The following is a 9,223-nucleotide window of genomic DNA, read 5'->3' on the forward strand; positions in this document are numbered from 1 at the left end:
TTTATGTGATATGCAAAAGAAAAAAGATGTCAATAATGATGTCGTTAAATTGAAGCTATTTCCTTTTTCGCTTAGAGATCGTGCTAAAGCTTGGTTTTCGTCTTTGCCTAAGAATAGTATTGATTCATGGAACAAGTGCAAAGATGCTTTTATCTCTAAGTATTTTCCTCCCGCTAAGATCATCTCTCTTAGAAACGATATTATGAACTTTAAACAACTTGATCAAGAACATGTTGCACAAACTTGGGAGAGAATGAAATTAATGATACGTAATTTCCCTACTCATGGTTTGAATTTGTGGATGATTATACAGAATTTTTATGCCGGATTTAATTTTGCTTCTAGAAATCTTTTAGATTCGTTCGCTGGAGGTACTTTTATGGAAATCACTTTAGGAGATGCTACTAAACTCCTAGACAATATTGTGGTTAATTATTCTCAATGGCACACTGAAAGATCATCTAATAAAAAAGTGCATGCGATAGAAGAAATTAATGTGTTGAGTGGAAAGATGGATGAACTTATGAAATTATTTGCTACTAAGAGTGTTTCTTCTGATCCTAATGATATGCCTTTGTCTACTTTGATTGAGAATAACAATGAATCTATGGATGTGAATTTTGTTGGTAGGAATAATTTTGGTAACAACGCTTATAGAGGGAATTTTAATCCTAGGCCATATCCTAGTAATCCTTCTAATAATTACGGGAATTCCTACAACAACTCTTATGGAAATTATAATAAGATGCCCTCTGATTTTTAATCTAATATTAAAGAATTTATTTCTTTGCAAAAGAATTTTAATGCTATGATTGAAGAAAAATTGCTTAAGATTGATGATTTGGCTAGAAAGTTTGATAGAATTGCTCTTGATGTTGATGCTTTGAAACTTAGATCTATTCAACCCCTGCATGATATCAATGAGTCTCTTAAAGCCATGAGAATTTCAATTGATGAGTGTAAAGAAAGAACCGCTAGGATGCGTGCTTCCAAAGATGCCTTTATTAAAGCGTGTTCTTCCAATTCCTATGAAAATAATGATGAAGATCTAAAAGTTATTGATGTGTCTCCAATTAAATCTTTATTTTGCAATATGAATCTTGATGAAACTTAATATGATCTTCCTCTACCTAGAAGGCGTTCTAAAAATTCGGAGTATTTAGATCTTAATGATGAAATTGATGAAAGTGGGATTGAAAGAAATAAAAATCTAGATGTTGCTAAACCCACTGTATTGGATTTAAAGGAATTTAATTATGAAAGTTGCTCTTTAATTGATTGTATTTCCTTGTTGCAATCCGTGCTAAATTATCCACATGCTTATAGTTGAAATAAAGCCTTCACCGAACATATTGTTGATGCCTTGATGCAATCTTATGAAGAAAAACTTGAGTTGAAAGTTTCTATCCCTAGAAAACTCTATGATGAGTGGGAACCAACTATTAAAATTAAAATTAAAGATCATGAGCTTTATTCTTTGTGTGATTTGGGTGCTAGTGTCTCTACTATTCCCAAGACTTTGTGTGATTTACAAGATTTCCGTAATTTTGATGATTACTCTCTAAACTTGCATCTTGCGAATTCCACTATTAAGAAACCTATGGGAAGAATTAATGATGTTCTTATTGTTGCAAATAGGAATTATGTGCCCGTAGATTTCATTGTTCTTGATATAGATTGCAATCCTTCTTGCCCTATTATTTTTGGTAGACCTTTCCTTAGAACGGTTGGTGCGATTATTCATATGAAGGAAGGGAATATTAGATTTAAATTTCCATTAAAAAAGGGCATGGCACATTTTCCAAGAAAGAAAATAAAATTACCATATGAAACTATCATGAGATCCACTTATGGATTGCCTACCAAAGATGGCAATACCTAGATCTATTCTTGCTCGTTATGCCTAGCTAGGGGCGTTAAACGATAGCGCTTGTTGGGAGGCAACCCAATTTTATTTTTATTCCTTGCTATTTGCTCCTGTTTAGTAATAAATAAATTATCTAGCCTCTGTTTTGGTTGTGTTTTTTGTGTTTAATTAGTGTTTGTGCCAAGTAGAACCGTTGGGAAGACTTGGGCAAAGTCTTGTTGAACTTGCTGTAAAAAAAACAGAAACTTTAGCGCTCACGAGAACTGCTGTCATTTTTATTTGAAGAGTGATATTTAGTTAATTATTTTTGCATATTATTAATAGATAAATTACTCACGTCCAGCAATTTATTTTAGAATTTTTGGGGTTCCAGATCTTGCGCTAGCTATAGATTACTACAGACTGTTCTGTTTTTGACAGATTCTGTTTTTCGTGTGTTGTTTGCTTATTTTGATGAATCTATGGCTAGTAAAATAGTTTATAATCCATAGAGAAGTTGGAATACGGTAGGTTTAACACCAATATAAATAAATAATGAGCTCATTACAGTACCTTGAAGTGGTCTTTTGTTTTCCTTTCGCTAACGGAGCTCACGAGTTTTCTATTTTGAGTTTTGTGTTGTGAAGTTTTCAAGTTTTGGGTAAGAATTTGATGGATTATGAAACAAGGAGTGGCAAGAGCCTAAGCTTGGGTATGCCCATGGCACCCCCAAGATAATCCAAGGACACCAAAAAGTCAAAGCTTGGGGATGCTCCGGAAGGCATCCCCTCTTTCGTCCACTTCCATCGGTAACTTTACTTGGAGCTATATTTTTATTCACCAACATGATATGTGTTTTGCTTGGAGCGTCTTGTATTATTTGTGTCTTTGTTTGTTAGTATGCCACAATCATCCTTGATGTACACCCCTTTTGAGAGAGCCATACATGAATTAAAATTTGATAGAATACTCTATGTGCTTCACTTATATCTTTTGAGCCAAGTAGTTTTGCTCTATGTGCTTCACTTATATCTTTTGAGCTAAGTATATTTGCTCTATGTGCTTCACTTATATCTTTTGAGCATTATAATTTTTCTCTATGTGCTTCACTTATATCTTTTGAGCTAATTAATTTTGCTCTATGTGCTTCACTTAGATCTTTTAGAGCACGGTGGTGGATTTGTTTTAAAGAAACTATTGATCTCTCATGCTTCACTTAAATTATTTTGAGAGTCTCTTAATAGCATGGTAATTTGCTTAATAATAATATGCTTGGTATTCAAGATTTGTGAAACTTTCTTTTGAGTGTGTTGAATACTAAGAAAAGATTGAAGCATGATAATTGTTTTGAGATATGGAGGTGGTAATATTAAAGTCATGCTAGTTGAGTAGTTGTGAATTTAAAGAATACTTGTGTTGAAGTTTGTGATTCCCGTAGCATGCACGTATGTTGAGCCGTTATGTGATGAAGTCGGAGCATGATTTATTTATTGATTGTCTTCCTTATGAGTGGCGGTCGGGGATGAGCGATGGTCTTTTCCTACCAATCTATCCCCCTAGGAGAATGCGCGTAGTACCTTGCTTCGATAACTTCTAGATTTTTGCAATAAGTATATGAGTTCTTTATGACTAATGTTGAGTCCATGGATCATACGCACTCTCACCCTTCCACCGTTCCTAGCCTCTCTAATACCACGCACCTTTCGCCGGTATCATACACCTACCATATACCTTCCTCAAAACAGCCACCATACCTACCTATTATGGCATTTCCATAGCCATTCCGAGATATATTGCCATGCAACTTTCCATCATCTAGTTCATCATGACACATCCATCATTGTCATATTGCTTAGCATGATCATGTAGTTGACATAGTATTTGTGGCAAAGCCACCTTTCATAATTTTCATACTTGTCACTCTTGATTCATTGCATATCCCGGTACACCGCCGGAGGCATTCATATAGAGTCATACTTTGTTTTAGTATCGAGTTGTAATCATTGAGTTGTAAATAAATAGAAGTGTGATGATCATCATTCAATAGAGCATTGTCCCAAAAAAAGAGAAAGGCCAAAGAAAAAAAAAAGAAGGCCCAAAAAAAGGGGCAATGCTACTATCTCTTTTTCCACACTTGTGCTTCAAAGTAGCACCTTGATATAGCGAGTCTCATATATTGTGCTTCAAAGTAGAACCATGTTCTTCATATAGAGAGTCTCATATGTTGTCACTTTCATATACCAGTGGGAATTTTACATTATAGAACTTGGCTTGTATATTCCAATGATGGGCTTCCTCAAATTGTCCTAGGTCTTCGTGAGCAAGCAAGTTGGATGCACACCCACTAGTTTCTTTTGTTGAGCTTTCATACATTTATAGCTCTAGTGCATCCGTTGCATGGCAATCCCTACTCACTCACATTGATATCTATTGATGGGCATCTCCATAGCCCGTTGATACGCCTAGTTGATGTGAAACTATCTCCTTTTTGTCTTCTCCACAACCACCATTCTATTCCACCTATAGTGCTATATCCATGGCTCACACTCATGTATTGCGTGAAGATTGAAAAAGTTTTGAAAAAGTTAGAGTATGAAACAATTGCTTGGTTTGTCATCGGGGTTGTGCATGATTTAAATACTTTGTGTGGGGAAGATGGAGCATAGCCAGACTATATGATTTTGTAGGGATAACTTTCTTTGGCCATGTTATTTTGAGAAGACATAATTGCTTTGTTAGTATGCTTGAAGTATCATTATTTTTATGTCAATATAAACCTTTGTCTTGAACCTTTCTAATCTGAATATTCATACCACAATTAAGAAGATTTGCATTAAAATTATGCCAAGTAGCACTCCGCATCAAAAATTCTCTTTTTATCATTTACCTACTCGAGGACGAGCAGGAATTAAGCTTGGGGATGCCTGATACGTCTCCAACATATCTATAATTTTTGATTGCTCCATGCTATATTATCTACTGTTTTGGACTATATTGGGATTTATTTTCCACTTTTATATTATTTTTGGGACTAACCTATTAACCGGAGGCCTAGCCCAGAATTGTTGTTTTTTGCCTATTTCAGTGTTTCGGAGAAACAAAATATCAAATGGAGTCCAAACGGAATAAAATCTTTGGGAACGTGATTTTCTCACCGAACGTGATCCAGGAGACTTGGACCCTGCTCCAAGGAACAAAAGAGGCGGTCACGAGGGTGGGGGCGCCCCCCCCCTAGGGCGCGCCCCCTGCCTCGTGGGCCCCTCGTTGCTCCTCCGGCGTACTTCTTCCTCCTATATATACACACGTACCACCAAATGATCAGAACAGGAGCTAAAAACCTAATTCCACTGCCGCAACTTTCTATATCCACGAGATCCCATCTTGGAGCCTGTTCCGGAGCTCCGCCGGAAGAGGGCCGTCATCACGGAGGGCTACTACATCACCATAGCCTCTCCGATGAAGTGTGAGTAGTTTACCTCAAACCTTCGGGCCCATAGTTAGTATCTAGATGGCTTCTTCTCTCTCTTTGAATCACAATACAAAGTTCTCCCCCTCTCTCGTGGAGATCTATTCGATGTAATCTTCTTTTTGCGGTGTGTTTGTTGAGACCGATGAATTGTGGGTTTATGATCAAGTCTATCTATGAATAATATTTGAATCTTCTCTGAATTCTTTTATGCATGATTGGTTATCTTTGCAAGTCTCTTCGAATTATCCGTTTGGTTTGGCCAACTAGATTGGTAGTTCTTGCCATGGGAGAAGTGCTTAGCTTTGGGTTCGATCTTGCGGTGTCCTTACCCAGTGATAGAAGGGGCATCAAGGCACGTATTGTATCGTTGCCATCGAGGATAACAAGATGGGGTTTATTTCATATTGCATGAATTTATCTCTCTACATCATGTCATATTGCTTAAGGCGTTACTCTGTTTTTAACTTAATACTCTAGATGCATGTTGGATAGCGGTCGATGAGTGGAGTAATAGTAGTAGATGCAGAATCGTTTCGGTCTACTTGTCACGGATGTGATGCCTATATACATGATCATGCCTAGATATTCTCATAGTTATGCTCAATTCTATCAATTGCTCAATAGTAATTTGTTCACCCACTGTAGAATACTTATGCTCTTGAGAGAAGCCACTAGTGAAACCTATGGCCCCCGGGTCTATTCTCATCATATCAATCTCCATCACTTTAATATTGTTTTGCTATTTACTTTGCCTTTACTTTTTACTTTGCATCTTTATACCAAAAATACCAAAAATATTCTATCTATCAGATCTCACTCTCGTAAGTGACCACGAAGGGCTTGACAACCCCTAATCGCGTTGGTTGAGAGTAGCTATCGTTTTGTGCAGGTACGAGGGACTTGAGCGTGGCCTCCTACTGGATTGATACCTTGGTTCTCAAAAACTAAGGGAAATACTTACGCTACTCTGCTGCATCATCCCTTCCTCTTCGGGGAAAACCAACGCAAGCTCAAGACATAGCAGCCACCACGGGAACTTATATCTAAGGTTGCTAGTGTCCTGCAGAAGGAATGTATGATGACTTTCTTGAGTTCTTGTGGTTTAGGACCCAAGCTTGTGAGATCACCTTACTAATTAAGGGGATTCAGACGGGAAAAATAATGAATGTACATGTAAACAGAAACATGGAACATTACTAACAAAGAAGACTGCTACATGAAATAGAACTAAACATGAACATCTGACATAGCTTGTGAAAATAATCAGGTTAACTCCAATAATCAGGTGAACCTGTAAAACGCAAAGATACATGCATTCAAATATTAGTGAGAGAAAACACGTATGAATATGTAAGTGCTAAGTATTAAAAGGCCTACATGGTCGATATCACATATTCTAATTCTTTTTGTCAAATGGTGACTATCAAGAATTCCATACTCCAAATGTCCATCGTACTAATATTATATGTGAAGAAATGTACACAGGAAAGGACAAAGCTTTGTTACAAGGTATCTACCATTATGTTTCAGAATAGTGTCATGTTGTAGCCCTCATTTTGAAGCTTTGCCTCAACAGTCTCAGACAATAAAGAAGAGTATTATGACTATTATGAGTAAGTCCTCTAGAATACCAATCAATGTTGTGGGAACTGATGTGTAGATAATGGAACAGAAAGCAGTACTCTAATCTACCAACACAAGGGTTACAGGATATGTAGTGTGCCTAAATCAATTCATTAAGAACTTAATTAGACCAGTGTACCTTACAAGAGGTCCAAAAATACCAAAAGGGAGTGCAGGGTGATGCTTCCGTATTCATACATTTGCATAGTCAAATTATAGGTGACAAGTAACAAAGGTAACACATATATACTTAGCTTACATCATATGAGAAACACACAGAGGAGGGAATACGTACCAGAAGAGCATTAACACAAAGAAAGCATTCTGGTAGAAGTTATAGAGAATCATGTATGTCATAGACCGATGGTTCTAGTGCTTGTGCGCAAGAAGTGATCTATTAAAAAAACTGCCCCATAACATATCTGAGGCCATCACTACTTGACAACCTTCTTGACCACATATACCAAAACCAACATCAGCCATTTGTATCATTGAAATATAATTTGCCCCTGCAAATAGAAAACAAGATCATAAAAAACCAGACTGTCAAGATGAACATGAGAAGATGCCAAATAGTGGAGAAAAGAGTTAGCCATGTCTCCAAAATGAAAGATGACGGTAAAAGTGACAAGTTCCATGTACATCAAAAACTTATATTGGCATAATTCTGCAGTATTGTTTGTTTGATCTTCAATTGTCAGAAATGACTTGTGTCTTTGTAGTAATTGTAACGTTCAACAGATAGGGAGCTTATTATTGTATATACCCTTATTCGTATATAACTGGATTGCACACTGACAAAAATGCAATGCACATCATGTGATTCCACTCCTTCCTCTTAGTCCAGCACCCTCTTTTCCATAACTCTCTCTCTCAAATACACATGTCCTCCCTTGAGGGGAAAACATAAATTAATATGGAAACCATAGATATGGAAAGGAAAAGGAACAAAACATGTATATGGAATTTTGAAGCCATGCCTTTGTAGACCTGCTTCTAACTATAGTGCTATGTGTACAATTCTTTTCTTATAAAGAACAAGCCCACAAAAACTACAATATTATTGAATGTATTGTATTTGGAGAATCATAGTGAGCAGATCTAGAATAAAGCCTTTTCGCACCGGTATTTGGAGACAATATGAGGAACAGACACAACCGGATGTTGAGAATGAAGAGCTGGTGCCAAAGAGCATACCTCACATGTTGGCCGCCGCAGCAGGTGCTTGCTTGAGGTGGTCCAGGAGCCCGTCGCCACCAAGGCGGAGCTAATCGACATTGGCGGGGATAACGTGGTCAAGCTGTAGTGAGGGTGCCGCCTTTAAGAATAATGCATTTTCTTAAGAATGGATCTAACAAAACATGGCACGGCCAAGTATGCTGGTGCATATGAGTTGCACTCAGATCAACCGCATGCTTATCATGAGGGAGTTAAGGTCGTTTCTTCCTTGACAAAAAGTCATTCTATCCAACTAAATATACCATACTTTGAAGAATAGCAATGCATTATATATCCAGTTCATGTTGTCTTCAAAATTGTATGAGTTGAGGGTTCATAATATGTACTAGTGGGCAAGGGCACTCCGCCGCGCCAAGAAGTTACCCAGATGTTTGCTTGGCTTTTTTTGAAAGGGAAGGATGTTTGGTTGCCTATATATTATTTCAGTTCTATAAGAAGTATTTAGCTGTCCATCACTTTAATGAGTTGGTTTATTTAACAAATGTGGCATATTCTTAGATAGGAAACATGGCACATTGATAGGTGAACAGCACCACAATAATTCATTTTTAGAGAGCAAAATATACGATATCCACTGTCATTGTCGGAAACAAATGTTCACTACCATTGTCTTAAAGAGAAATTCTCAGATGAAACTGAAATTATAATATTATATGCCTAATTTAGCAAGTTATCAGCATGTTAGGTAGCTTTTGAACTAATTGCTAGCTCAGAAGAAGTACTACAGTTTGTAAAATTCAGCCATTTCTGCATTACTATACCCTTCAAAACAGAACCCAAAGAAATATTTGCAACATGAATGTGTACAATTAGTCTTAAACAAAGAATAGACATAATCTTCACAAGGTCCAGCGTGGCAAACCATGTCTACAGTTCTCAAATAAGACGTCACGATATCATCACCGACTTGTTGTTCCAGCCATACATTAGAAATTCCATCCATTAGCATTTGAAAACATTACTCAACGATTACCTTACCTCATCAAATCATTGTGACACCTCGTATCCTGCATGCACTACTAGGGAAAATCCTAGCAGTAGCGCGG

The 9,223-nt window shown here is 37.1% G+C and overlaps 1 pseudogene; it reads right to left on the reverse strand.

Annotated features, from left to right (window-relative positions):
• Nucleotides 1-6,583: 6,583 nt before the first annotated feature.
• LOC119299301 lies at nucleotides 6,584-8,216 on the reverse strand (annotated as a pseudogene).
• Nucleotides 8,217-9,223: the final 1,007 nt, after the last annotated feature.

Source organism: Triticum dicoccoides, chromosome 5A (assembly GCF_002162155.2).
Source record: "Triticum dicoccoides isolate Atlit2015 ecotype Zavitan chromosome 5A, WEW_v2.0, whole genome shotgun sequence".
Taxonomy (NCBI): Eukaryota; Viridiplantae; Streptophyta; class Magnoliopsida; order Poales; family Poaceae; genus Triticum; species Triticum dicoccoides.